General features: G+C 37.5%; 1 long non-coding RNA gene across 2 annotated transcripts in view; it reads right to left on the bottom strand.

The window, feature by feature from the left end:
• The window catches only part of LOC129644942 (uncharacterized), a 60,192-nt gene that overhangs the window by 8,443 nt on the left and 26,106 nt on the right, over nucleotides 1-25,643 (bottom strand). For both annotated transcript variants that reach the window (XR_008711070.1, XR_008711071.1), the window contains exon 3: nucleotides 18,026-18,132. This is a non-coding gene — a long non-coding RNA (uncharacterized LOC129644942). The remainder of the gene's footprint in view (nucleotides 1-18,025; nucleotides 18,133-25,643) is intronic.

Genomic DNA, 25,643 nt, shown 5'->3' with positions numbered 1-25,643 from the left:
ATTTATATAATATAAAGTAAAATCCCATGCCATACAAAATAGGTTAATTTTTTGTAAAGCAGTTCTATTATCATGAATTTAATTTCATCACAAGCCTTTCTGAAAACTTTCATCTAGGGTGATTTGTCATTTTCGATAGTATACACCATAAGAATATCTCTGTAGTATGTTTAAAATGTGATATTTTGTATTAATTTCCTTAGTTGAAGTCCTAATTGCTTTTAAAAAATGCCTGAAATAGAAATGAGATGGAAACATTGTGATATCTGCTTTCAGCTCAGTTCAGTTCCGTCGCTAAGTTGTGTCCAAGGCCCTGCGACCCCATGAACAGCAGCATGCCACGCCTCCCTGTCCATTACCAACTCCTGGAGTCTACACAAACCCATGTCCATTGAGTCGGTGATGCCATCCAATCATCTCATCCTCTGTCCTCCCCTTCTCCTCCTGCTCTCACTCTTTCTCAGCATCAGGGTCTTTTCCAATGAGTCAGGTCTTCACATCAGGTGGCCAAAATATTGGAGTTTCAGCTTCAACATCAGTCCTTCCAATGAACACCCAGGACTGATCTCCTTTAGGATGGACTGGTTGGATCTATTGCAGTCCAAGGGAATCTCAAGAGTCTTCTCAAACACCACAGTTCAAAAGCATCAATTCTTCGGTGCTCAGTTTTCTTTATAATCCAACTCTCACACCCACACATGACCACTGGAAAAGCCATAGCCTTGACTAGATGGACCTTTGTGGCCAAACAATGTCTTTGTTTTTCAATATGCTGTCTAGGTTGGTCATAACTTTCCTTCCAAGAAGCAAGTGTCTTTTATTTTATTTTAATTTTATTTTATTTTTAAACTTTACATAATTGTATTAGTTTTGCCAAATATCAAAATGAATCCGCCACAGGTATACATGTGTTCCCCATCCTGAACCCTCCTCCCTCCTCCCTCCCCATACCCTCCCTCTGGGTCGTCCCAGTGCACCAGCCCCAAGCATCCAGTATCGTGCATCGAACCTGGACTGGCGACTCATTTCATACATGATATTTTACATGTTTCAATGCCATTCTCCCAAATCTTCCCACCCTCTCCATCTCCCACAGAGTCCATAAGACTGTTCTATACATCAGTGTCTCTTTTGCTGTCTCGTACACAGGGTTATTGTTACCATCTTTCTAAATTCCATATATATGCGTTAGTATACTGTATTGGTGTTTTTCTTTCTGGCTTACTTCACTCTGTATAATAGGCTCCAGTTTCATCCACCTCATTAGAACTGATTCAAATGTATTCTTTTTAATGGCTGAGTAATAGTGTCTTTTAATTTCATGGCTGCAATCACCATCTGCAGTGATTTTGGTGACCAGAAAAATAAAGTCAGCCACCGTTTCCACTGTTTCCCCATCTATTTGCCATGAAGTGATGGGACCAGATCCCATGATTTTAGTTTTCTGAATGCTGAGCTTTAAGCCAACTTTTTCACGCTCCTCTTTCACTTTCATCAGCAGGCTCTTCAGTTTTTCTTCACTTTCTGCCATAAGGGTGGTGTCATCTGCATATCTGAGGTTATTGATATTTGTCCCAGCAATCTTGATTCGAGCTTGTGCTTTGTCCAGCCCAGCATTTCTCATGATGTACTCTGCATGAAAGTTAAATAAACAGGGTGTCAATATACAGCCTGAATGTACTCCTTTTCCTATTTGGAACCAGTCTGTTGGTCCATGTCCAGGTCTAACTGTTGCTTCCTGACCTGCATACAGTTTTCTCAAGAGGCAGGTCAGGTGGTCTGGTATTCCCATCTTCTTTAGAATTTTCCACAGTTCATTGTGATCCACACAGTCAAAGGCTTTGGCATAGTCAATAAAGCAGAACTAGATGTTTTTCTGGAACTCTCTTGCTTTTTTGATGATCCAGCGGATGTTGGCAATTTGATCTCTGTTTCCTCTGCCTTTTCTAAAACCAGCTTGAACATTACAACCATATAAATCTGGATGTGAATTCCTGCTGTAATAATTGTAAATTTGGACATGTAATTTACTTAGTGCATTTTCTTATCTGTAAAATTGGGATACAGTGTCTCTCATAAGAAGTTCCTGTAAATTAAATTATATAATATAGTAAAGGTACTTAACTCAATAACTGACACACAAGGAGAACTCTCTGAGCATAATAGTTATAGTTTCTAATTCTATAGCTTCACATAATATTTCAGAGGTTCCATGTACAGTCCTATAGTTTCTCAGTTTGTAGTTTCTTGTAGTTTCTCAGTTTGCTTCATGCCTATAAACACCTTGAATATTTCAAACTGTAATCTTGCTGAATTGCAGAGACTTTACCTAGCACTCTTTTAATAACAACAAAATAAAGATCTTTACTGACTCTTGGGCTTCAGTACCTTTCAGTGAGCATTTCAGTGGTCTTATGATGAGAGCCCAATGGGCCTGTGTCTTTTCTGTTTGAATAAAGGGGAAGCCACAGGAACCCATAGAGGTCATTCTGCAGCATTCCTCTGACCTTTTGTGAACACTTTTATATGGTTTATTGATTACAAACACAAGTGAAGCAGAAAAGAACAAATAAAAACATACTTATTGATTCTGTATAGAAATAAATTACATTTATCTTATGTCCTGGTGTGTGGTCAGGTTATACCTGTTTGCACAAATCTATGTATCAGATCAGATCAGATCAGTCACTCAGTTGTGTCCAAATCTATGTATATAGAGCAAATTCATAGTATTGAAAAAACAAAATGTTCTTTAAACTTCTGAATTTGAAAAAAATACCATATAATATTGGAAATCAATTTGGGTAAAATATGATTAAAAATTCAAGCATATTTCCAAGTATTAACCCACTTACTCTGACAGCTAGCTATTTCACCTACATTTTTTCCTTATGAAAATATAAAGTGTGTTCTCCACTGTCTCGCCTTGTTCTAGCAGTCCAAAGTGCCCAACATTTAATAAAACATTTTTTGTTTATTTCTGTTTCTCTACAATCTCAATTCCCCAATCCACTACTAGTTCTTTGTGGAATTATCTTATGTAGTACTAATTCACAAGGACTCATTTTGCTAATACTAAGACGCTTCAGTCGTGTCCGACTCTGTGTGACCCCATAGACGGCAGCCCACCAGGCTCCACCATCCCTGGGATTCTCCAGGCAAGAATACTGGAGTGGGTTGCCATTTCATTCTCCAATGCATGAAAGAGAAAAGTAAAAGTGAAGTCACTCAGTCATGTCCGACTCTTAGCGACCTCATGGATTGCAGCCTACGAGGTTCCTCTGTCCATGGATTTTCCAGGAAAGAGTACTGGAGTGGGGTGCCATTGCCTTCTCTGAGGACTCATTTTACATGCTAGTAAAGTAATGTTTAAAATTCCCCAAGCCAAGCTTCAGCAATAAATGAACAGTGAACTTCCAGATGTTCAAGCTGGTTTTAGAAAAGGCAGAGGAACCAGAGATCAAATTGCCAACATCCACTGGATCATCAAAAAAGCAAGAGAGTTCCAGAAAAACATATATTTCTGCTTTATTGACTATGCCAAAGCCTTTGACTGTATGGATCATAATAAATTGTGGAAAATTCTGAAAGAGATGGGAATACCAGACCACCTGATCTGCCTTTTGAGAAACCTGTTTGCAGGTCAGGAAACAACAGTTAGAGCTGGACATGGAACAACAGACTGGTTCCAGATAAGAAAAGGAGTACATTCAGGCTGTATATTGACACCCTGTTTATTTAACTTATATGCAGAGTACATCATGAGAAGGGCTGGGCTGGACAAAGCACAAGCTGAAATCAGATTGCTGGGAGATATATCAATAACCTCAGATATGCACATGACACCACCCTTATGGCAAAAGCAAAGAAGAACTAAAGAGCCTCTTGATGAAGGTGAAAGAGGAGAGTGAAAAAATTGGCTGAAAGCTCAACACTCAGAAAACGAAGATCATGGCATCTGGTCCCATCACTTCATGGCGAATAGATGGGGAAACATTGAAAACAGTGGCTGACTTTATTTTTCCTGGCTCCAAAATCACTTCAGATGGTGATTGCAGCCATGAAATTAAAAGACGCTTGCTCCTTGGAAGGAAAATTATGCCCAACCTAGACAGCATGTTAAAAAGCAGAGTCATTACTTGGCCAACAAAGGTCCGTCTAGTCAAGGCTATGGCTTTTCCAGTGGTCATGTATGGGTGTGAGAGTTGGATTATAAAGAAAGATGAGTGCCGAAGAATTGAAGCTTTTGAACTGTGGTGTTGGAGATGACTCTTGGAAGTCCCTTGGACTGCAATAGATCCAACCAGTCCATCCTAAAGGAGATCAGTCCTGGGTGTTCATTGGAAGGACTGATATTGAAGCTGAAACTCCAATATTTTGGCCACCTGATGCGAAGACCTGACTCATTGGAAAAGACTCTGATGCTGGGAAAGATTGAAGGTGGGAGGAGAAGGGGATGACAGAGGATGAGATGGTTGGATAGCATCACCGACTTGATGGACATGGATTTGGGTGGACTCCAGGAATTGGTGATGAACACAGGCCTGGTGTGCTGCAGTTCATGGAGTCACAAAATTCAGACACACCTGAGTGACTGAGCTGAACTGAACTGAATTCACATGTGCTTTTCTCAGGGTTTGCTTCTGAGAAACCATAATTGAAGATATATGAATTCCAATTAAATGTGTAAAACATAATCTATACTATTACTGAAAATATTCACAGTTATAAGAGAATATGTATTTTAAAATTAACTTGTTTTTAATCTTTGCTAATCTTTGTTAGCAAAACCAAGTTTTCTTGTCTTTTATGAATTATCATAGTTAATATAAGTAAAATATAAAGTTCTTAAAACGTCAAGAGAAATGCAACAAAATACAAATTTAAATTGCATTTACCAGTTTTTTTGGTACCTGATATCTATTTAATAATACCACTTGCTGATTAAGCAAGTACTATAAAATTGCTGATGGTGGCTGCTAAAAATCATTTACATAGGACCGTATAACTTATATACTGTCAAAATTAGCTTTGACAGCAAATGGAGATGAAGATTTGGAGCTTAAAACCATTATTAGTATCCAGTTCAAATCTCTCAGTATTTCTTGAATTATTAAAACTATTCAGTTCAGTTCAGTCGCTCAGTCGTGTCTGACTCTTTGTGACCCCATGAATCACAGCACGCTAGGCCTCCTGTCCAACACCAACACCCAGAGTTCACTGAGACTCATGTCCATCGAGTCAGTGATGCCATCCAGCCATCTCATCCTCTGTCGACCCCTTCTCCTCCTGCCCCCAATCCCTCCCAGCATCAGAGTCTTTTCCAATGAGTCAACTCTTCGCATGAGGTGGCCAAAGTACTGGAGTTTCAGCTTTAGCATCATTCCTTCCAAAGAAATCCCAGGGCTGATCTCCTTCAGAATGGATTGGTTGGATCTCCTTGCAGTCCAAGGGACTCTAACATCTTCTCCAACACCACAGTTCAAAAGCATCAATTCTTTGGTGCTCAGCCTTCTTCACAGTCCAACTCTCGCATCCATACATGACCACAGAAAAAACCATAGCCTTGACTAGATGAACCTTTGTTGGCAAAGTAATGTCTCTGCTTTTGAATATGCTATCTAGGTTGGTCATAAGAGCTGGCCAAAAAGCTTGTTCTGATTTTTCATAGGATGTCACAATATAACCCAAATTAACACTTTGAGAAATGCAATATATACATATGCATGTGTGTGTGTGTGTGTGACACACACACACATATATTAGAATTAAATTTCCTGATTTCATTTAGTCAGTAGGTTATGCTGATACTTGATTGTCTTTCATGGTTACCTCAACATGTTTTGTTTTCAAAAAATTTAACCCAGATTTAGAAATCAAATGAGATTCTTCTGTAACAGATTTTAATAAGAAAGAATATATTTTTCATTCCATGCTAAGAAGTTTAAAATTAAATTGCTAATGTTCTCTGCATGTTTCTAAATACAATGAAATACAAATAACATATTTAGGATAGTAGTGAATAGTACAAAATTATTTTATACTCTTTTAATTTAGAATAGCTTTATATATGCAGAAAAATTGTGAATATTGTACAAAGTTTCTATATAACCTGCACTTATTTATCCCTATTATTAACATCTTATATTAGTATGGTATACTGCTGCTGCTTCTTCTAAGTCCTCTTTAGCCGTGTCTGACTCTGTGCAACTCCATCGACGGCAGCCCAACTGGCTCCACCATCCCTGGGATTCTCCAAGCAAGAATACTGGAGTGGGTTGCCATTTTCTTTTCCAGTGCAGGAAAGTGAAAAGTGAAAGTGAAGTCTCTCAGTCATGTCTGACTCTTCACAACCCCATGGACTGCAGCCTACCAGGCTCCTTCATCCATGGGATTTTCCAGGCAAGAGTACTGGAGTGGGGTGCCATTGCCTTCTCCGAGTATGGTATACTAGTCAGATGTAATAAGCTGGTAATTATGCCTTATTTTAATAAAACACTTTGTTAGTCAGATTTCCTTAGTTTTTACCTATTGTCCTTTTTCTGTTCCAGGATCCAATCAGAAAGGCCATATTTTATTTAGTCACCATGTGTCCTTAGCCTCTTTTTGGCTGTGACAGTCATTCAGATATTGCTTATTTTTTATGACTATATGAGTTTTCAGAAGTGATGGTCAGGAATTTTGCAGAATTACTCTCAACTGAGTTTTCCTGGTGTTTTTCTCATGATTAGATTGGCAATATAGATTTGGGGTACAGAAAGCACAAAGGTAAATTGTATATTCTACCAGCACAACGTCATTGATGATATAAACCTTAGTCACCTGGATGAGATAGTTTTTGTCAGGTTTTTCTTATCCACATTTGTAATCACTCCAATACCTTTTTGCTTTAAATCAACTACGACAAAAATACTTAATTTTAGCTTAACTTATGCTTTTATGACTCTCTTTTCATCTTTATGTAGATCCAGTGTTCCAACCTATGTAATTTTCTATCTGCTTAAAAAATTCCTTCTAACACTTTCTTGCAAAGAAGTTTTGGCAATGAATTCCCTCAGTTTTTGTTTATCTAAGGTAGTCTATATATCTACTTCACATTTGAAGGCTGACGTCATTGAATAGAGAAGACTGAGATGGTGGGTATTTCCCTATAACATTTTAAATCTTTTACTCTATTATTTTCTTGCTTGGCATACTTTCCTCTTCTTGTTTCTCTAGAGGTAAGTGATTTTTTTAAATTTGGCTTCTTTAAAGATCTGTTTCCTTGTCTCTGTGCACACGTGTGTGTGTGTGTGTGTAGGTGTGCATGTGTGCATCTTCAGTTTTAACATGATATGTGTGTTTTGCTTATGTGGCTTTCTGGGCTTTTATTTGCTTGTTTTGGTTCTTGGAATTTATCTTACTTTGTGCTTTGTTAGGTTATAAGATTTGTAGTTTGGTGTCTGTCATTAATTTTAGAAAATTCTCTACATTGATACTTCCAATTATTTCAGCTATTTCAAACCTAAAAGATGATGCTGTTCAAGTGCTGCACTCAATATGCCAGCAAATTTGGAAGACTTAGTAGTGGCCACAGGACTGGAAAAGGTCAGTTTTCATTCCAATCCCAAAGAAAGGCAATGCCAAAGAATGTTAAAACTATTGCACAATTGCATTCACATCACATGCTAGCAGAGTAATGCTCAAAATTCTCCAAACCAGGCTTCAACAGTATGTGAACCATGAACTTTCAGATGTTCAAGCTGGAATTAGAAAAGGGAAAGGAAACAGAGATCATATTGCCAACTGAATCATCAAAATCCTCTGAATCATCAGAAAAGCAAGAGAATTTCAGGAAAACATCTACTTCTGCTTTATTTACTATACCAAAGCCTTTGACTGTGTGGATCACAACAAACTGTGGAAAATTCTTCAAGAGATGGGAATATGAGACCACTTGATCTGCCTCCTGGTAAATCTGTATGCAGGTCAAGAAGTAACAGTTAGAACTGGACATGGAACAGACCGGTTCCAAATTGGGAAAGGAGTACGTCAAGGCTGTATATTGTCACCCTACTTGTTTAACTTATATGCACAGTACATCATGAGAAATGCTGGGCTGGAAGAAGCACAAGCTGGAATCAAGATTGCCAGGACAAATATCAATAACCTCAGATATGCAGATGGCACCACTTTTATAGCGAAAGTAAAAAGAACTAAAGAGGTTCTTGATGAAAGTGAAAGAGGAGAGTGAAAAAGTTGGCTTAAAACTCAACATTCAGAAAACTAGGACCATAACATCTGGTCCCATGACTTCATGGAAAATAGATGGAGAAACAGTGACAGACTTTATTTTTTGGCATTCCAAAATCACTGCAGATGGTGATTGCAGCCATGAAATTAAAAGATGTTTACTCCTTGGAATAAAAGGTATGACAAAACTAGATAGCATATTAAAAAGCAGAGACATTACTTGGCCAACAAAGGTTTGTTTGTCAAAGCTCTGGTTTTTCCAATAGTCATGTATGGATGTGAGATTTGGACCATAAAGAAAGCTAAGCATGGAAGAATTGATGCTTTTGAACTGTGGTGTTGGAGAAAACTCTTGAGAGCCCCCTGGACTCCAAGGAGATCAAACAAGTCAATCCTAAAGGAAATCAGTCCTGAATATTCATTGGAAGGACTGATGTTGAAGCTGAAACTCCAATATTTTGGCCACCTGATGTGAAGTACTGACACATTAGAAAAGACCCCTGATGCTGGGAAAGATTGAAGGCAGAAGGAGAAGGGGACAACAGAGAATGAGATGGTAGGATGGCATCACCGACTCAATGTAATGAGTTTGAGCAAGCTCTGGGAGTTGGTGATGGGCAGAGAAGCCTGGAGTGCTGTAGTCCATGGGATCGCAGAGTGGGTCACGACTGAGTAACTGAACTGAACTGAACTAATACTTCAACTATTTCTCCTACTTCATTCTCTTTTTTTTTTTTTTTTCCTTTTTTTGGTAGTCACAATTTATGTTATACCTTTTGAAATTTTTATACAGTTATTTGATTTTTTTTTTTCTTCTTTCTCTGTTTTGCAACTTGGAAAATTTCATTGATCTATCTTCAACATGACTGATTATTTCACTTGACATGGTGAGTAGAGGACAGGCCCATACAATGAGTCTCTAATTCTCTTAGCGTTTTTAATTTCTAGCATTTTCTTTCAGTTCTTTCTTAAAGTTTTAATTTTGGTTTTGCTTTGCCCATCTGTTCTTGTGTGCTATATTTTTCCATTAGAGCCTTTTATATATGAATCATAATCAATTTAATTCTTTATCTGAAAATTGCAACAGCTGTATAATATTTAAATTTTGTTCTAAGGCTTGCTCTGTTAATTCAGACTTGTTTTCCCTTGCCTTTTGGCATGACTTGTATTTTTTTTGAAAACCAGACATTATTTACTAGGTAAATAGATAAACGGACTTTTAATGTGAGACTTTATGTTAATCTAGCTAGAGCTTGTACTGTATTTAATGTGTCTTTGTTTTTAAATTTTGAGATACAATTCACATTATTATTAAATTTCACCAATTTAAAGTGTATGACTCAGTGGTTTTTGGTATATTGTCACTATGCAAACTTCACCACTATTTAATTACAGAACATTTTCCTTACCCTGAAAAGAAATTCACATTCATTTGTAGTTACAACTCCTTTCCTCTAATCCACATCTCCAAGCAATGACTGATTTATTTTCTGTGTCTTTGCCTTTGCCTATTTTAGAAATTTCATATAAATGCAATTGCACAATATATGGACTTTGTTTCTGGCTTCTTTCAATTAACATAGCGTCTTCAGGATTCATCCACATTGTAGCATGTATCAATTCTTCCTTCCTTTTTTTAGTCCAATTGTATTGCATTCATATCAGATCAGATCAGTTGCTCAGTGGTGTCCGACTCTTTGCGACCCCATGAATTGCAGTATGCCAGGCCTCCCTGTCCAACACCAACTCCCAGAGTTCACTGAGACTCACGTCCATCGAGTCAGTGATGCCATCCAGCCATCTCATCCTCTGTCGTCCCCTTCTCCTCTTGCACCCAATCCTTCCCAGCATCAGAGTCTTTTCCAATGAGTCAACTCTTCGCATGAAGTGGCCAAAGTACTGGAGTTTCAGCTTTAGCATCATTCCTTCCAAAGAAATCCCAGGGCTGATCTCCTTCAGAATGGACTGGTTGGATCTGCTTGCAGTCCAAGGGACTCTCAAGAGTCTTTTCCAACACCACAGTTCAAAACCATCAATTCTTCCACACTCAGCCTTCTTCACAGTCCAACTCTCACATCCATACATGACCACAGGAAAAACCGTAGCCTTGACTAGACGGACCTTTGTTGGCAAAGTAATGTCTCTGCTTTTGAATATGCTGTCTAGGTTGTCCATAACTTTCCTTCCAAGGAGTAAGCTTCTTTTAATTTCATGGCTGCAGTCACCATCTGCAGTGATTTTGGAGCCCAGAAAAATAAAGTCTGACACTGTTTCCACTGTTTCCCCATCTATTTCCCATGAAGTGATGGGACCGGATGCCATGATCTTTGTTTTCTGAATGTTGAGCTTTAAGCCAACCTTTTTACTCTCCACTTTCACTTTCATCAAGAAGCTTTTTAGTTCCTCTTCACTTTTTGCCATAAAGGTGGTGTCATCTGCATATCTGAGATTATTGATATTTCTCCTGGCAATCGTGATTCCAGCTTGTGTTTCTTCCAGTCCCACATTTCTCATGATGTACTCTGCATATAAGTTAACTAAACAGGGTGACAATATACAGCCTTGACGTACTCCTTTTCCTATTTGGAACCAGTCTGTTGTTCCAACAGCTTATTTATCCATTCAGAAGTTAAGGCATATTTGAATTGTTTCCTTTTTTTCTGTTATTGTAAACACTGCTACTAAGAACAAGTTTTTGTGTGAACATATGTGCAAAACACTCGGGAATAAACTAAGAATAGAACTGCAAGGTCATATTATAACTCTAAATATAATATTCTGCTGCTGCTAAGTCGCCTCAGTCGTGTCCGACTCTGTGTGACCCCATAGACAGCAGCCCACCAGGCTCCCCCATCCCTGGGATTCTCCAGGCAATAACACTGGAGTGGGTTGCCATTTCCTTCTCCAATGCAGGAAAGTGAAAAGTGAAAGTGAAGTCTCTCAGTCGTGTCTGACTCTTCACAACCCCATGGACTGCAGCCTACCAGGCTCCTCCATCCATGGGATTTTCCAGGCAAGAGTACTGAAGTGGGGTGCCATTGCCTTCTCCGAGGAACTGCCAAACGGTTTTCTACTATGGTACACCACTTTTCATCTCTACTAAAAATGCATGAAGTTTCTAATTTTTACCTTTTTTGGTTATAATGTATTCTCCAGCTCCCCTCTTTTCTCCTATACCCATCTCTGACTGCAATGTTCCTAATATATTTCCCTGAGGCTCTACTACTGTTCACTATGTTTTTGAAACTTTGGAGCTAAATAACAATGCTAGGGGGTTCTACTCAGAATAATGTCCTTCTTCCCACTGAGATAGGCCTCCTTGGTGACTCTGATGGTAAAGAATCTGCCTGCAATGCAGGAGCCCTAGGTTGGGAAGATCCACTGGAAGATGCCATGGCAACACATTCCAGTATTCTTGCCTGGAGAATTCCCATGGAGTAACGGTCCTGGCAGGCTACACAGAGATAAGGCTATGGTAGTTTTTTCCTGGAAGTTAGGCTTTTTTTTTTTTTTTTTTTCCTGAGAAGAACTTGGATATGTTTCACAATGATTATTTTCCCCTACCCTTACCAAAGCCAAAAGGATGTATTTCTCAGATCTTCATTATGAAAAGCATATGCTCATTTGTGAAAGACTAAAGCAAGCAACAGAGAAAAGGACAAAGAGTAGTAAAAAAAAAAAAAAAATCAGGTATATAAGCATATTAAAAGTTACAAAAACATAAAACAAATTCATGGTAGTGTATCTACTTATGAGTAGAGACAAACTGAAAGACCAAAGGTACTTATAATCATTTTCCATGTTAAGCTAAATCATTTTACCTTACAGTTATTCTTGACATCATATTATATGGTATCCAAATGCTTTTACATTGTCATATCTATATAGAATTGCAAAAAAGAGTAAATAGAAGCAATTTTTCTCACGTGAGATAGTGCTTTACATTTTTAGTTTAAAAAGAAATATGTTAAATTATACTTAAAAGTAAGAAAGCTAAAAATAAATTAACTGTGATATATTTTTCCTCATAAGCAAAATTATTAGTTCTGACACTGTACAGGAGACAGGAATCAAGACCATCCCCAAGAAAAAGAAATGCAAAAAGCAAAATGGCTGTCTGAGAGGACTTACAAATAGCTGTGAAAAGAACAAACGTGAAAAAAAAAAAAGGAGAAAAGGAAAGATATACCCATTTGAATGCAGAGTTCCAAAGAATAGCAAGGAGAGATAAGAAAGCCTTCCTCAGAGATCAATGCAAAGAAATAGAGGAAAACAATAGAATGGGAAAGACTAGAGATCACTTCAAGAAAATTAGAGATAACAAGGGAACATTTCATGCAAAGAGGGGCTCAATAAAGGACAGAAATGGTAGGGACATAACAAAACCAGAAGATATTAAGGAGAAGTGGCAAGGATACACTGTACAAAGGATACACTGTACAGAAGAACTGTACAAAAAAGATCTTCATGACCCAGATAATCACGATGGTGTGATCACTGACCTAGAGCCAGACATCCTGGAATGTGAAGTCAAGTGTACCTTAGGAGTATCACTATGAACAAAGATACTGGAGGAGATCGAATTCCAGTTGAGCAATTTCAAATCCTGAAAGATGATGCTGTGAAAGTGCTGCACGCATTATGCAGCTAATTTGGAAAACTCAGCAGTGGCCACAGAACTGGAAAAGGTCAGTTTTCATTCCAATCCCAAAGAAAGGCAATGCCAAAGAATACTCAAACTACCACACAATTGCACTCACCTCACACGCTAGTAAAGTAATGCTTCAAATCTCCATGCCAGGCTTCAGCAATATGTGAACAGTGGACTTCCATATGTTCAAGCTGGTTTTAGAAAAGGCAGAAGAACCAGAGATCAAATTGCCAACATCTGCTCAATCATTGCAAAAGCAAAAGAGTTCCAGAAAAGCATCTATTTCTGCTTTATTGACTATGCCAAAGCCTTTGACTGTGTGGATCACAATAAACCATGGAAAATTCTGAAGAAGATGGGAATACCAGACCACCTGACCTGCCTCGTGAGAAACCTGTATGCAGGTCAGGAAGCAACAGTTAGAACTGGACATGGACCAACAGACTGGTTCTAAATAGGAAAAGGAGTACATCAAGGCTGTATATTGTCACCTTGCTTATTTAACTTATATGCAGAGTACATCATGGGAAGTGCTGGGCTGGAAGAAGCACAAGCTGGAATCAAGATTGCCGGGAGAAATATCAATAACCTCAGATATGCAATTGACACCACCCTTATGGCTGAAAGTGAAGAAGAACTAAAGAGCCTCTTGATGAAAGTGAAAGAAGAGAGTGAAAATGTTGGCTTAAAACTCAATATTCATAAAATTCATGGCATCTGGTCCCATCACTTCATGGCAAATATATAAGGAAACAGTGACAGACTTTATTGTTTTGGGCTTCAAAATTACCGCAGATGATGACTGCAGCCATGAAAAAAGACGCTTGCTCCTTGGAAGAAAAGCTATGATCAATCTAGACAGAATATTAAAAAGCAGAGACATTACTTTGCCAGCAAAGGCCTGTCTAGTCAAAGGTATGGTATAGATGTTAGAATGGAACCATAAACAAAGCTGAGTACTTAAGAATTGATGCTTTTAAGACCAAAATTAAAGTCTGTCACTATTTCCATTATTTTCCCATCTATTTGCCATGAAGTGATGGGACCAGATGCCATGGTCATAGTTTTCTGAATGTTGAGCTTTAAGCCAACTTTTTCACTCTCCTATTTCACTTTCATCGAGAGGCTCTTTAGTTCTTCTTCACTTTCTGCCATAAGGGTGGTGTCATCTGCATATCTGAGGTTATTGATATTTCTCCCAGCAATCTTGATTCTAGGTTGTGTTTCATCCTGTCCAGCGTTTCTTGTGATGTACTCTGCATATAAGTTAAATAAGCTGGGTGACAATATACAGCCTTGATGCACCCCTTTCCCGATTTGGAACCAGTCTGTTGGTCCTTGTCCAGTTCAAACTGTTGATTCTTGACCTGCATACAGTTATTTCAGGAGGCAGGTCAGATGGTCTGGTATTACCATCACTTGAAGAATTTTTCACAGTTTGTTGTGATACACACAGTGAAAGGCTTTGGCATAGTCAATAAAGCAGAAGTAGATGTTTTTCTGGAAATCTCTTACTTTTTCGATGATCCAGTGGATGTTGGCAATTTGAACTCTGGTTCCTCTGCCTTTTATAATTTCAGCTGAACATCTAGAAGTTCATGGTTCATGTACTGTTGAAGTCTGGCTTGGAGAATTTTTAATATCACTTTGCTAGCGTGTGAGATGAGTACAAATGTGCAGTAGTTTGAACATTCATTGGCATTGCCTTTCTATGGGATTGGAATGAAAACTGATCTTTTCCACGCCTGTGGCCACTGCTGAATTTTCCAATTTTGCTGGCAAATTGAGTTCAGCACTTAAACATCATCATCTTTCAGGATTTGAAATAGCTCAACTGGAATTCCATCACCTCCACTGGCTTTGTTCATAGTGATTTTTCCTAAGTCCCACTTGACTTCACATTCCAGGATGTCTGGCTCTAGATGAATGATCACTACATTTTGATTATCTGGGTCATGCAGATCTTTTTTTGTATAGTTCTTCTGTGTATTCTTGCCACCTCTTAATATCTTCTGTTTCTGTTAGGTCCTTACCATTTCTGCATTTATTGTGCCCATCTTTGCATAAAAAGTTCCCTTGGTATCTCTAATTTTCTCAAATACATCTCTTGTCTTTCCCATTCTATTGTTTTCCTCTACTTATTTACATTGATCACTGAGGAAAGCCTTCTTATCTCTTCTTGCTATTCTTTGGAACTCTGAATTCAAATGGGTATGTCTTTTTTTTCTCCTTTGCCTTTCACTCCTCTTCTTTTCATAGCTGTTTGTAAGGCCTCCTCAGATAATCATTTTGCCTTTTTGCATTTCTTTGTCTTGAGGATGGTTTTGATCACTGCCTTCTGTACAATGTCACAAACCTCTGTCCATAATCCTTCAGGCACTCTGTCTATCAGATCTAATCCCTTGATTCTATTTGTCACTTCCCCTGTATAATCATAAGGGATTTGATTTAGGTCATGCATGAATGGTCTAGTGGTTTTCTCCACTTTCTTCAATTTAAGTCTGAATTTTGCAATAAGGAGTTTATGATCTGAGCCATAGTCACCTCCTCACCTTGTTTTTGCTAACTGTATAGAGCTTCTCCATCTTTGGCTGCAAAGAATATAGTCAATCTGATTTTGGTATTGGCGATGTGGTGATGTCCATTTGTAGAGTATTCTCTTGTGTTATTGGAAGAGGGTGTTTGCTATGACCAGTGCGTTCTCTTGGCAAAACTCTGTTAGCCTTTTCCCTGCTTCATTCTGGACTCCAGGGCCAAATTTATCCATTACTCTAGATATTTCTTGACTTCCTACTTTTTAATTCACTTCCATATAGTGAAAATGACATCTTTTGGGGCCATTAATTATAGAAGGTCTTGTAGGTCTTCATAGAACTGTTCAACTTCAGCTTCTTCAGCATTACTGGTCGGGGCTTAGACTTGGATTACTGTGATATTGAATGGTTTGCCTTGGAAACGAACAGAGATCATCCTGTCGTTTTTGAGATTGCATTCAAGTACTGAATTTTGGATTCTTTTGTTGACTATGATGGCTACCCCATTTCTTCTAAGGATCCCTGCCCACAGTAGTAGATATAATGGTTATCTGAGTTAAATTCACCCATTCTAGTCCATTTTAATTTGCTGATTCTTAAAATGTCAATGTTCACTCTTGCCATCTCCTGTTTGCCCACTTCCAAATTGCCTTGATTCATGGACCTAGCATTCCAGGTTCCTATGCAATATTGCTCTTTACCACATCTTTATAGTTTTCCTTTATTGATTATCAATTATTGAATCTAAATTGCTGTTTTCTAATTTCTGGCAAAAAAAAAATTGACGATTGTTGGTTTTACTTGAGATTAAGGACAGTTGGAGTGCTTGCTGACTTTACAAGGTAAAGGAGAGTTGACATATGATGCTCTATTACTATCTAAACAAAAATACTTAAAATACTTGGATAGCATCCCTGATTTTAACCCGTGTTGCCCAATCTTTTTATTATTAATGACATAAGCTCTTCAGTTTAAAATGTCATCTTACTTGCTTTTGCAGGACAAAAGCAATGGAGACAATACCCTCTTGGCTAGTTCAAAATAGTAATTGTCAAGATTGTGGGCTCTTTTGTGGGTTATAAAAAAATAGTCTCTTCAGACTGAACTTGTAGAAAATTACATTTTTCCTTGAATTAAAAAGGAATTAAAATGTAATTAAAATTAATTTTAGCTAAAATTCAAATGAAAACACTTCTTAAAAATAACACAAGTGTACAAAATTAAAAATGTGCCTTGGGCAAGTCAGTAAATTGTTATGATTCTAAATTTTCTTGACTTCAAAATAAAATGTGTGAACTAGTCTGATATACTACATACCAGATACATATTTGTTTAACTGATGTATAAATGACTTGAGCTTCCCTGATGGTGCTAGTTGTAAAGATCTGCCTGCAAATGCAGGAGATGCAGATTTGATCCCTGGGTCAATAAGGTCCCCTGGAGGAGGAAATGGCAACCCACTCCTGTATTCTTGCAGGGGAATCCCATGGACAGAGGAAACGGGTGGGCTACAGTCCATGGGGTCTCAAAAAGTTGGACACAACTGAGCATCTGAGCACCTAAATGACTTAAAGCTATCTACTTTATATTCATATTCTAGCAGTCAGGATATAAAATTGCTTTTATATTCTGGTTTAGTTTGTAGACTGATAATACTTTCAATATTCATTCTTCTTCCTTTTAAAAAATCTTATAATTCTGTTTACCTCAGGGTAATTACAAATTATTTTATTCAAATACATATGCTGAAATTGTATTTAGAGGGTAATAAACATAACAGTAGCACTGAGTTTTCCGATATATGTCCAAATATAAATTACAACTTCAAACTTGAAAAAAGTAATTAATGCTTAAAGACATTTGAAATGAAAAAAAATGGAGCAAGTATTTCATCAGTTCAGTTCAGTTCAATTTAGTCGCTCAGTTGTTTCAGACTCTTTGCGACCCCATGAATTGCAGCATGCCAGGCCTCCCTGTCCATCACCAACTCTCGGAGTTCACTCAAACTCACATCCATCAAGTTGGTGATGCCATCCAGCCATCTCATCCTCTGTTGTCCCCTTTTCCTCCTGCCCCCAATCCCTCCCAGCATCAGTTCATGCATCATTATAAATATCAAAAAGAATATATTTTCTTTGGCAAACACAAAAACCAGAAGGATCTAAATTTGGTAATACTGAAACTAATTTGCAAAGCTTAGATACTGAAAAGTGATGTAGCACTATGGCTTCAATGTGATTTAGAGGTTAGAAGATGATTCTGTAATTTAAGACAAAGCCTGCAAGTACTCTATAAATATTAGGAAAATAATTTACAGTATTCTGTCAATACTAGTATGTGACATAGCTCTCTAGAGCCAGTGAATTTTCCATGAAGGTCTCATTAAAATGAAATGTATTGATCAAATCACAGCTTAAAATTCATGGAGCACATTCAAGACCATACAAGTTATGATTATGGTATTTTGTTGTTTTTCTTCAGATAGTTCCTTTATGAATTAGTAAGGTTAGAAACTTGATGTGTTTTTTTTTAATTTCTTAAAAGTTTGTCAGAGGAATTTTTGAAATAAAATTTAGAAGCATTTCTGTCCTTTAGAATTATGGTTTACCTTTTTTCCATCATTGGGGCACCACTGGGACAACTGGAACCTTGTTTCAAACTCTAGCCAATAGTCTTACTTGAGTTTGTAGAAGAAATAATGATGTTCTACCCCATCTGAAGAGAAAAATTTAGACATGACATAAAGAGATTATTTATAATCCTCATAATCACCTAAGGCTTTCATATGAATGAGTCAGTTTGCATAGAAGAAACCTCTGATATAAAGAACTGATTTCACTATTTTATAACTTGCTACAAAATAAACGATTGCTTATGTTTGTCAAAATTGGAAAATAATGATATTTAAAAACTGACTAATGCGAAGAGTTTGGCCTATGATTCATCTAAGGGAAAACACTTTTCCTTTTTTTAAATAAAAATATATGAATGGCATTACTGATAATGCAGTGCAAGCCACACAATGCCACACAAGAGAAATTTAAACCAAAATTATTAATTGATTACATAGCAAAGTGGTAGTTTTTTTTTTTTTTTTTGAAATCTGTGTAGATCTACAATTACAAATGTACAGGATTGTTATTTTAAAAGCACACTGGCTTATTTTTTATTTGGTATATTGTTCTAAAGACCTAGTAAAATTTTCTTTCCAATATATGTAGTTTTCATTTTAGAGTCAAGGAAACCTCTCTGCTTTCCATTCTTTAGTTTTTTTCTCCTAAATATAGTTAAACCCTGATTTAGATTAATTATTATTTCTTTAATGCATTAGGCAAAGTTATAAACCATATTCTCCAAGTTTATTCTTAATGGGTTACACTAAAAAAAAATAAATAAAACTTGCCTCAGTCTCATTTATTCCAGTGCTTATTTAAATATCCATCTCTCATGTCATTCACTTTGCTTTTCAGAGATGCTAATATAATAATTGTTTATATTAACTACTATTTGTCTTGAGCCAGTTTTTATAATTATAATTTTAAAGGCAACTGGAAACAAAAAGGAAATAACATATGAATTCTAATGCTGGGTTGGTTTATTTTTCTTCTTCCTTTCTTGTCTCATCACAACAAAAATTTGGAATGAGAGACTACAGGCTTTAAAGCAACAGACAAATTACAGCTCAGTCACAGCTCAAGCAGACAGACGGAAGATACTATGCTCTAGAGGTGGGATCAGCTAACCTTAAAAGAGTCATAATGATCCCTCTTGGTTTCCCCCTTTTTATACTTCCCATCTCCTATTTTTGGTTGTACCTTGTGCCAAATAGGACTTGTACCCATCACCAATTAAGAAAGAGAATGCAAATGGATGTATGTTCAAGGCCAATTGACAGTTGCAAGTTATATAGCAACAGGCTCTGTTGTGCATGTCTTCCTATAATTCAGTCTGTTATAATCAGATGTATGTATATATAGAATATTTATGAGCCTTTAATAGGCTCTTAGCTGCCTGAGGTTACATGAGGAAGCCCCTGTTGTTAGTTGTATCCACCTGTGACTAGGGTGCATGTGCAGGAGTTGGGAGTCTCTGTGGTTATGTTCATAGCATATCTGTGAGCCCTCCTGGGTGTGTCTCGTGTAGGGTTTAGAGATCAGCTTACATCCTTTTCAGCTAGGCCACCCGTCATTGCTCATGCCTAACTTCCTACCTAACACTAATGATATGCATTATTTGAAATGTATTATTAAAAAAAGGAAGTAATTTAAAATAAAATTTTCCCTCTAGCAAAACACTGATATCCTGCCAAATAATTTTTTGTAGTTTATAGTTGAAGTAATAAAGAAACAGTCTCCTGAGTCAAGTAAGCAATAGCAAAGTTACTACTAAATTGTAAGAGAGAGAATGTTTTTGGCCATCCTGTCATATACTATATGGAATTCTTTCTTTTTCTGTTCTTCATTTCTCCTTAATCATAAATTCTAATTATTTTGATCACATAAACTTATTCCATGATTTTGTTCATTTGTCCTACAATATTTTGCTATTAGACTAGATTACTGTATCCTTGGTTATTCAAGTAGGTTCTTGTGATGCTTGAGAATACAACACAAAAGATAGAAATATCCATTTGTTTTCCTTTATTTCTTGCTAGATGTTCTGCATTTGGAATTCCAGATAGCTGTACAACATCTATTATCCTTTTGGTTGTCAAAGTTTTCTTGCCATGTGTATTATTCCATAGGGAAATATTGCAATTTCTGTGTTTTACTTTTCTTTGTATTGTTTACTACCTCTTTTCTTCAGCTAAGTTTCTCAACTAGAATTCAGTACCATATGTTATAAGAATATAGACATGACATTAAACAGCAACTTTCATTTTAGAGAAGAAAACTGGATTCCTGGAGTCATAATAAGGTTGCATTTTCTTTTTTAAAATACTTTTTTTTAATTATTAAAAGTATTCATTGAATTCCATGGTGAAAGTAGTGTGAAAATGTTAGTCCCTTAGTTGTGTCCAACTCTTTGCAACTCCCTGGACTGTAGTCTGCCAGGCTTCTCTGCCCATGAAATTCTCCAGGCATGAATAGTAGAGTGGGTAGCTATTCCCTTCTTCAGGGGATCTATTCCCTGATCCAGGGATCAAACCTGGTTCTCCCAAATTGCAGGTGGATTATTTACCATCTGATCCACGAGGCAAGCCCTGAATTGCATGGTTGTTGTTGCTGAGTCACCCAGTGGTGTCCAACTCTTTGAGATCCCATGGATCGCAGCATGCCAGGCCTCCCTGTCCCTTACCATATTTTGCCCAAGTTCATGTTCATTGCAATGGTGATGCCATCCAGCCATCTCATCCTCTGTCACCCCTTCTCCTTCTGCCCCCAGTCTTTCCAGGCATCAGAGACTTTTCCAATGAATCAGCTGTTCACATCAGATGACCAAAATACTGGAGCTTCAGCTTCAGCATATGTTCCTTCTGAGTACTCAAGGTTGATTTCCCTTAAGATTGACTGCTTTGATCTCCTTGTTGTCCAAGGGACATTCAGAAGTGTTCCGCAGCACCAAAGTTCAAAGGCATCAATTCTTTAGCACTCTGCTTTTTTTATGGTCCAGCTCTCACAACTGTGCATGACCACTGAGAAGACCATAGACATGACTTATGGAACTTTGTAAGCAGACTAATGCCTCTGCTTTTCAACACACTGTCTAGCTTTGTCATAGAATTCCTGCCAAAATGCAATCGTCTTCTGATTTCATGGCTGCAGTCACCATCTGCAATGATTTTAGAGCCCAAGAAGAGGAAATCGGTCACTACCATTTTGTTTCTTCTACTTGCCATGAAGCAATTGGGCCAGATGTCACAATCTTAGTATTTTTAATATTTAGTTTTAAGCCAGCTCTTTCACTCTCTTTACCCTCATCAAGAAGCTCTTTACCTCCTCTTCACTTTCTGTCATTAGAGTGGTATCATCCACATGTCTGAGATTGTTGATGTTTCTCCTGCCTACCTTGATTTCAGCTTGTAACTCATCCAGTCTGGCATTTCTCATGATGTGTTCAGTGTATAGATCAAACAGACAGGGTGACAGCAGACAGCTCTGTTGCACACTTTTCTCAATAGTGAACCAATCAGTTGTTCCAGCAGTTCAGTTCACTTTAGTCACTCAGTGTGTCCAACTCTTTGCGACCCTATGGACTGCAGCATGCCAGGCTTCCCTCTCCATCACCAACTCCTGGAGCTTGCTCAAACTCATGTCCATTGAATTGGTTATGCCATCCAGCCATCTTATCCTTTGTCATCCCCTTCTCCTCATGCTTTCAATCTTTCCCAGCATCAGGGTCTTTTCCAGTGAATCAGTTCTTTGCATCAGGTGGCCAAAGTATTGGAGTTTCAGCATCAGGCCTTCAAATGAATATTCAGGACTGATTTCCTTTAAGATTGACTGGTTTGATCCCTTTGCAGTCCAAGGGACTCTCAAGAGTCTTCTCCAACACCACAGTTCAAAAGCATCAATTTTCAATGAAAACAGGTTTCAACAAAAACCCCATGGTTCATACAGGATTTTAATTGTTGCTTCTTGACCTGTATACAGTAGAATTGCATGGTGTGGTGGTTTAGTCACTAAGTCTAAACTTGCAACCCCTTGGACCAGCCAGGATCCTCTGTCCATGGGATTTTCCAGGCAAGAACACTGGAGTGGGTTGCCATTTTCTTCTCCCAGGGATCTTCCCAACCCAGGGATTGAAGCAGGCCTCCTGAACTACAGGCGGATTCTTTACCAAATGAGCTACCAGGACATTCCCCCAAATCAGTGGACCTGTGCCAAGTTATAACTTTGCCACTAGCTTGTTAAGTGATATCAGACAAAGTCATGTTAACCTCTTTAAATTTCTAATTTCTCATTCATAAAATTAATAGGTGGATATGGCAGGGGGAACGTGCATATACATACGTTGGGGTTTTGATAATCCTTTTACTGAAGAAATGTACTTTAAATTTTAAAAGTCTTTCCTTGGTAAGTATCAATCAATCAAAATTTAATCAAATGTTTTATGCCAAGTACTGTATTAATGAAGCTACAAGAGTACAGCAAGAGTTATCTTGAATAACTCAAAGAACATAAAGTCTCATGAACAAGAGATATTAACCTAATTATAACAGAGGATTGTGCATATAAATTAACAAAACATATGGTACTTAAATTGAAAGTATGCGATGTAGAATACATTATTTTAAGGTAGACTTAAAGTACATGAAGAAATTTAATGTCACACAGATAGCAGTTACAATTTATATAGTACACAGTATATATATACACACACACACACAAATATATATATATACATATATATACACATATGTACACATGTGTGTATATATTTAGGGTTTGTGTTTCAATATTGGAAGGTTAAACAGGAAATAATCATTGGCTGGATCAATGTCTGTTTTCGTTTTTCATTTTTAATTGTTTTAATTTTAACCATTCCTGTATCTTATCACACTTACATTTTTCTGATTAATGAGATTAATTATGTTAGTTGTTTACTTTCATACTTCTTTATGTGAAGTGACTATTCAACTTCTGCCCATTTTCTCTTGAGTGATATTTCTGCAACAAAATATTTACTTTGATTTTTGAGGGTTTTTTAGATTTCTGTAAGAATTGTAGAAATAATTTGGAGAATTCATTGGAATGGATGGCAACTTTAAATTTACCCAAGTCCATAAAAGTGATTTTGAGTTATAATTTTGCTTCACTTTCATTCATGATGTCAACAATTGGACACTAACTTTATTAAATAGAAGTACACCATTTTATTAAATTCAGAATACTTAAAATATATACTTGGGAAAATAAGATGATAATTTAAGAAACTGATATATATATACATATATATATATTTAATGAAAGAAGAGAGCAAGTGAGAAAGGAAGCATTTTTAGTCATTATAATTATTAATAAGGAAATAATATTCAAAGTGAATCATCCCATGATAAAAGCATGTTATAAAAAAGTCAACTTGATTTTGAGGCCAGATTTTCTCAAATAGTAGATCTGTGATCCTGGGAAAATAACCGAGGCTGTTTGCTCTTTTATAAAGTAAAAATTATTGTTACTTTAGGATTAAATTAGGTAACCAAGAAAATTGTATTGCTCTGAAAACTGTTCAGTTCAGTTCAGTCGTTCAGTAGTGCCCAACTCTTTGTGACCCCATGAAACTCAGCAGGCCAGGCCTCCCTGTCCATTACCAACTCCCGGAGTACACCAAACCCATGTCCATTGTGTCGCTGACACCATCCAACAATCCATCCTCTATCGTCCCCTTCTCCTCCTGCCCTTAATCTTTCCCAGCATCAGGGTCTCCTCAAATGAGTCAGCTCTTCGCATCAGGTGGCCAGAGTATTGGAGTTTCAGCTTCAACTTCAGTCCTTACACTGACCATCCAGGACTGATCTCCTTTAGGATGGACTGGTTGGATGTCCTTGCAGTCCAAGGACTCTCAACAGTCTTCTCCAACAACACAGTTCAAAAGCATCAATTCTTCAGCACTCAGCTTTCTTTATAGCCCAACTCTCACATCCACACATGACCAATGCAAAAACCATAGCCTTGACTAGATGGACCTTTGTTAACAAAGGAATGGCTCTGCTTTTCAATATGCTGTCTCGGTAGGTCATAACTTTCCTTCCAAGGAGTACACATCTTTTAATTTCATGGTTGCAATCACCATCTGGAGTGATTTTGGATCCCAGAAAAATAAAGTCAGACGCTGTTTCCACTCTTTCCCCATCTATTTCCCATGAAGTGATGGGACCAAATGCCATGATCTTCGTTTTCTGAATGTTGAGCTTTAAGCCAACTTTTTCACTCTCCACTTTCACTTTAATCAAGAGGCTCTCTAGTTCTTCTTCACTTTCTGCCATTAGGGTGGTGTCATCTGCATGTCTGCGATTATTGATATTTCTCCTGGAAATCTTGATTCTAGCTTGTGCTTCATCCAGCCCAGCGTTTCTCATGATGTATATAAGTTAAATAAGCAGGGTGACAATATACAGCCTTGACATACTCCTTTTCCTATTTGGAACCAGTCTGTTGTTCCATGTCCAGTTCTAACTCTTGCTTCCTGACCTGCATACAAATTTCTCAAGAGGCAGATCAGGTGGTCTGGGATTCCCATCTCTTTCAGAATTTTCCAGTTTATTGTGATCCACACAGTCAAGGCTTTGGCATAGTCAATAAAGCAGAAATAGATGTTTTTCTGGAACTCTCTTGCTTTTTCAATGATCCAGTGGATGTTGGCAAATTGATGTCTGGTTCTTCTGCCTTTTCAAAAACTAGCTTGAACATCTGGAAGTTCACTGTTAATATATTGCTGAAGCCTGGCTTGGAGAATTTTAAGCATCACTTTACTAGTGTGTGAGATGAGAGCAATTGTGTGGTAGTTAGAGCATTCTTTGGCATTGCCTTTCTTTGGGATTGGAATGAAAACTGACCTTTTCCAGTCCTGTGACCACTGCTGAGTTTTCCAAAATAGCTGGCATAATGAATGCAGCACTTTGACAGCATCATCTTTCAGGATTTTAAATTGCTCAACTGGAATTCGATCGCCTCCAGTATCTTTGTTGGTAGTGATGCTTCCTAAGGCCCACTTGACTTCACCTTCCAGGATGTCTGGCTCTAGGTGAGTGATCACCCCATTGTGATTATCTGAGTCGTGAAGATCTTTTTTGTACAGTTCTTCTGTGTATTCTTGCCACCTCTTCTTAATATCTTCTGCTTCTGTTAGGTCCATATCATTTCTGTCCTTTACTGAGCCCATCTTTGCATGAAATTGTCCCTTTGTATCTCTAACTTTCTGGGAGAGATCTCTAGTTTTTCCCATTCTGTTGTTTTCCTCTATTTCTTTGCATTAATATCTGAGGAAGGCTTTCTTATCTCTCCTTGCTATTCCTTGGAACTCTGCATTCAAATGCTTATATCTTTCCTTTTCTCCTTTGCTTTTCACTTCCCTTCTTTTCACAGGTATTTGTAAGACCTCCTCAGATAGCCATTTTGCTTTTTCGCATTTCTTTTTTTGGGGGGTGGTCTTGATTCTTGTCTCCTGTAGAATGTCATGAACCTCCATCTATAGTTCATCAGGCACTCTGTCTATCAGATCTAATCCCTTAAGTTTATTTCTCACTTCCACTGTATAGTCATAAGGTATTTGATTTAAGTCTTACA

This window comes from Bubalus kerabau, chromosome 2, assembly GCF_029407905.1.
Source record: "Bubalus kerabau isolate K-KA32 ecotype Philippines breed swamp buffalo chromosome 2, PCC_UOA_SB_1v2, whole genome shotgun sequence".
In the NCBI taxonomy this organism is placed as follows: domain Eukaryota; kingdom Metazoa; phylum Chordata; class Mammalia; order Artiodactyla; family Bovidae; genus Bubalus; species Bubalus kerabau.
The sequence above is the reverse complement of the archived record's forward strand: the minus strand, read 5'-3'. Positions and strand labels throughout refer to the sequence as shown.